The sequence below is a fragment of the Chrysochloris asiatica genome, unplaced genomic scaffold (assembly GCF_000296735.1).
Source record: "Chrysochloris asiatica unplaced genomic scaffold, ChrAsi1.0 scaffold00005, whole genome shotgun sequence".
Classification (NCBI taxonomy): domain Eukaryota; kingdom Metazoa; phylum Chordata; class Mammalia; order Afrosoricida; family Chrysochloridae; genus Chrysochloris; species Chrysochloris asiatica.
The window spans coordinates 18,640,110-18,646,142 of NW_006408523.1; positions in this window are offsets into that span (position 1 = coordinate 18,640,110).

Genomic DNA, 6,033 nt, shown 5'->3' on the forward strand with positions numbered 1-6,033 from the left:
TCAGAACATTGTTATCTCAGAGTGAGAAAATGCTGTTTAAACAGGCTACTAATGAAGCCATCCACCATCTTGTTTGATGTTGCTCTCATAGTTGAAGACTGCTCTAAAAGGTTTCAGGCAGTGCCTACTCTCAGTTGGCAACTCTTTTAACCTTTCTAGGGCAATTGTTTAGCTGTAACACTGACTCTTCCTATAAAATGCCAACCCACACACTGTAAATGTAAGAAACGACAATATTCGTGGACATCAACTACACAGTATCAGGTATCATATAAACTACATTTTACTGTATGAGGCCACATTATATAGAAGTATATAATAACATATCATTATGAGGATGCGTCTCTAGAATTCAAAGCATAAGAAAGAATGTATTTCAGTTTCTGTCCTGAAGCCAGAATGTATTGGGAAATGAATGTGTACCGTTGGTGAAATGAACAGATGAAGCAGTTTGTGTGTTTATCTTTCATAGGACTATTTCATGGTTCTCAAATACAACCTTGCTTAATGGAAGCAAAGAGGACTTACAGTACTTACTGATGATGATCAAAGAGTATGATCTCCAGTATGGATTGCACCTCAATGTAAGAAAACAACTGGACCAATAAATAACATCATGATAAATGGAGAAAAGATTGAAGTTGTCAAAGACTTCATTTTACTTGGATACATTATCAGCACTCGTGGAAAAGCAGCCAAGAAATCAAACAACATATTACATTAGGCAAATCTGCTGTACAAAACCTCTTTAAAGTATTCAAGAGCAAAGATGTCAGCTTGAGGACTAAGGTGCGCCTGACCCAAGCCATGGTATATTCAATGGCCTCATATGTGTGTAAAGTTGGACAATGAATAAGGAAGACTGTAGAAGAATTGAGGCATTTGAGTCATGGTTCTGGAGAAGAATATTAAAAGTACCATGAACTGCCAGAAGAACAAACAAATCTGTGATGGAAGATGTACAACCAGAGTGTTCCTTAGAAGCCAGGATGGTGAGACGTTGTCTCTCTTACTTTGGACACATTATCAGGAGAGACTGGTCCCTGAATAAGGACATAGTATTTGGTAACGTGAAGGGTCAGCTAAAAAGATGAAAACCTCAACAAGATAGATTGAAACAGTAACCGCAGCAATGGGTGCAAACATTAACAACAATGGCACAGGGCTGGGTAGTGTTTCATTCTGTTGTGTGTAGAGGTCGCTATGAGTCAGAACTGACTTGACAATGATCTAATTCTTCAGCAACAACAGGAGTAAATGTATTATGGGAAAGAATTTTACACTGTGTTTCAAGACATACACACACATAAGTATAAGTAAATTAAAACATATGAAATGGAAATTTTACATTAAGGTTATAATAATGAGGCCACGGAAGTTCTAAGATACTCTGATCACTCATGCTTTTGTTCAGTTGGATGATTGCAGTTGTTAAAAGATAATTTTGTAATATTTGTGCTGTAATGGAATAGTCACCAAAACAGTTACATACAACATAGAAAGTCATCAATACTATTCTCAATTTAGATAAAAAAAAAAATCAAAACACAAAACAGCAATAACTACAAGAAAAATCCCATTGACCCAACCCATTAGGTGGCATTGCAAATTTAATATACCAACAACTAAGCTCAATAATTAATTCTGATACAATTGCCCATCTTTGTGTGTGTATTTTGTATCTCCGTTCATGACACATCAACTGTGGTTGGCAGACTTCTAAGATGACCCACAATGGCCCACACCTTTGGGTAATCCACTCCCTGAGTGTAGGAAGGACCTATGAACTTGATGAAAGATCACACTCATGGTTATATTATAGTATATAGTAAAGGTGAAGGAATTTTGCAGCCAATATTAAAATCCCCAATTTTTTGTTATGTTGTGTGAGAACTTGGGCACAAAACTCTGAGTGGTCTCCCAGCTGACAGACAGCAAGGAAACAGGGACTTCAGTCCTACAACCACAGGAACTGAATTTTGTCCACAATCACATGTGCTTGGCGGAGGACCTCAAGGCCCAGAAGGGAATAAGCCCACCCAACACCTTGGCTGCAGCCTTGAGAGACCCTGAGCAGAAGGCACAGTGAAATCACCAGTGGACTCCCAATCCGTGGAAAATCAAGCACCAAATGTATGTTGTTTTAAGACTCTTAGTTTGTGATAATTTGTTACATTAGTGACAGAAAACAAATACATCATCTGTCCAGCTGCCCAAGACCAGGTAGAAATCTTGGGAGCCATCCTTACACAATTCTTTGATCAGAACTATTCAGCCAACTTTACTTCCAAAATAAGGTTTTTATTTCTTCTCCCATTCTTTTCTGTCAGACCTGTATTATTTCTCACTTGGGTTACGATAGTAGGCTTTCTGACTGTAAATTTTGTTATTGTTTTTGTTAAGTGCCATCGAGTTGGTTCTGACCCATAGCTACCTTGTATAAGGTTTCCAAGGAACGACTGGTGAGCTTGAACCACCAATCTGGGGTTCAAACCAACTTTGCAGTCCAGTACATTAACCCACAGTGCCATACCAGGACTCACACACTATAGATTTCAACCCCAACAAACAACATTTGACTCTGAGTCCCACTCAGGATAAAATTAAGGATTAAGTATTGGACCACAAGGTTGGTTTGAACTATAAGGTTGGCAGTCTGACTTTCAGAAATTTTTCTCACCTGGGCCTATCAAGCCACTTGTACAATTATTTTCCCAGAGCTCATGCTTACTCAAACCTCTGTAGTTTACACACAGAGCTCTCATTCTACTTGGAATGGCCTGCCCTCTAGGGTCCATCTGGAAGATGGTATAATTCTTCAAGATTCTAATACCTTGTCCCCTTTTCATCTTCTCCATGAACACCCTCTCACCGCCATCTACAAACCTGTAACTGCTTTCTCCTATAGTCTTCCCATAAAAGCTCATGCTTAAGAAACTTTGTACAGACACCGAACGGAATACTATACAACACTGGAGAATAATGATGAATCTGCAAAACACCTCACAACATGGATGAACCTGGAGGACATTATGCTGAATGAAATTAGTCAATTACAAAAGGACAAATGTTATGAGACCACTATTGTAAATAAGTCAAGAAAGGGTTTTCCTACTTAACGAAACATTCTTTGATGGTTACCAAAGAAGGGAGGGGCAGTAATTCATTGGCTAGAGGATAGACACATGTCAACTTGGGTGACAGGGAAGGCAATATACAAGAGGAAGGCTGGCAGAAGTACAATTAAAGAAGAGGAAGACATGGCAGGAGTTAGAGGAGTAGAGGTAAACACTGTTATATACACAAATCCGCAATGACATGGACATGCTGAATAAGAGTGGGAGAATACCCACAAATATATAAAGGTTTGACAGAAGATATTAGCGTCGTGGTTACAAGTCAGGCTGCTAATCTCAAGGTCAGCAGTTCAAAACTACCAGTCATTCCATGGGAGAAAGATGAGGCTTTCTGCTCCCTTAAAAGATTCATAGCCTCTGAAACCCTATACAGGGTAGCTGTGAATTGGAACTGACTCTAAGGCACATAACCACAACTACCATTTACCTTTGGTGCTTTGGGGGATGGATTTAGCTGGGTTCAGCTCCAGACCTACAGAACCCATAGTCGCCAGACCAGCATTAGTTTAGCAGAAAACTTCATAACCAGTCACCCTGCCCCCAACTCCCTGTAGTGCTAATAGACACTGAAACCAGCTCCATCAGGGTCTCTATGAATTACTTCCAGACTGAGTGTCTTGAACAGAGATAGCACCTAGGCCCATAGGAACTCCATGTCGGGCCCAGAACTCCACTGCTACATCCCTGCCACATCAGCCTCATGAGCTCTTTGGGCAGGAGTCCCGCAGAGTTCTCTCCTCTCTGGGTCCAACTGTTGCACTGTTTTGCTTTGTGTTTTTTGTATTTTTCCTTCTGTTGTTTTTGTTTACTCTTTCTTCTCCTTTTTCTCTTTCCATTCCCTTGAATTTTATCCTTCCTAGAGCTCTGGTAGCGTAGTGGTTACAAATCGGGCTGCGAACCTCAAGGTCGGCAGTTTGAAACTACCAGCTATTCCGCGGGAGAAAGATGAGGCTTTCTGCTCCCGTAAAGATTTACAGCCTTGGAAACCCTGTACAGGGTCGCTATGGGTTGGAACCGACTCCAAGGCACTTAACAACAACAACAACACTGCTTTTGGTTTTTCTTCTTTCTTCCTGTTCCACATTTCTCCTCTTCTTTTTTTTTCTTTTGATTTTTTTCTGTCTGATCCTGCTGTGGCACTTTAGGATAAGCATTGGACTGTTCATCACAAGGTCGGAGGTTCAAACTCACCAACTGCTCCTTGGAAACCCTATACTGGACCACTATGAGTCAGAAGCAGCTCAGTGGCATTTAACAACAACAACATTTACCTTTGCTGCAAACATACCCATAAATGTGGTGTAACATGGTAGTGGTTATTGTGTGTTATCAGGTTAGTTTTGACTCACAGTGACCCTATGCATAGGGTTTTCAAGGCTGTAAATGTTTACAGGAGTAGGAGGCCTTACTTCTTTCCTGTGGTTAGCAGCCAGACTCATAACCCACGACATTACCAAGGCTCCTTGTGGTGGAGGACAAAATTAATGAAAACCTCTCAGACGTTACCAAACATCTTGAAATGAGGTGCTGGGCTTGGACTCTCAGGGGATATCACGGTCAATTGGCATGACACAATGTTCTACAAACACAATGTTCTACATCCTATTTTGCTGAGTAGTGAACGGAATCTTAAAAACTCATGAGCAGACATCTAAGGAGCAACTATTTGTTTCTCCCTGTCAAGAGTAAAGTGTGAAAATTGAAAACACTTGGAAACAATTAATCCGATGGACTAATGGAACACGGGAACACTAGTCTCCACAACTCTGAGACCAGACAGAACTAGATGGTGCCCTGCTACCACTTGCAACTGCTCTGAAAGGGAACACATTAGAAGGTCCTGGATACAGTGGGAGAAAATGTGGAACAAAACTCAAGATCATAGAATAAGAACAGACATACTGGTCAGAAAGAGACTGGAGGGACCCAAGACCATGGCCCTTCATCACCCTTCAGGTCTAGAACTGACTTCACTCTCATGGCTCAATTTTCAGCCAAGCAATAAATAGGTGTATAAGGAGGACAACAAGAGTGAGGTATGCACACTGTCAACCACTGGAGTTCAAAAGGGCAGCATTTACATAAACGAACAACATTCAGAAGGGTTGGGAAAGACCCAGGAACAGAAATAAGAAACACAGGGAGGCAGTGGGATCATTGATGTCACATTGAGGGGATTGCAGTCATTGAGAAGAAATGAAGTGGGTGACTTGTGGAATGTAAAACTGATGACCTGGTCTGTAAACCTTCATTCAAGTCACAATAAAAAGTCTTAAAAAAGCAGGAAAAAAATCTTTGGGTTTAAGTCAGGTGTCTAAGAATTGATTAATAAGTTATGGTATGTTATACAATGGAATAATAATCATGTATTTTAACTGGTGCTAGAAATTAATATATGCTGAAGATGATTGTTACAGATTGAATTGTGTCCCCCACAAATATGTGTTGCAAATACGAATCCCTGTTGTTGTTAAGTGCCGTTGAGTCGATTCCAACCCACAGCGACCCTGTATAGGGTTTCTAAGGAGCAGCTGGTGATCTTGAACCACCAACCTTGCAATTCAAAGGGACTGCAATTTAGCGCATTAACCCACAGGGCCACACCAGGACTTCATACTAATCGCTAGACCTGGGTTTATAATCCCAATTAGGAATGCATTTTGTTTGTTATGTTAAGGAGCCTATCAGTGTAGGATATATTTCAAATATTTTGAGATACAAAGAGATTAGATTAGGCATAGAGAAGCAAGCCGAGAGAGGGTAAGACAGATGCCAAGTCACATTGCAGATCTCCAGGAAGCAGAAGCTAGAGACAAGGGCCTTCCTACAGAATGGGAAAGCCTGCCCCTAGAACTGTTGTTGTGAGCCACTGAGTTGGTTTGGACTCATAGCAACC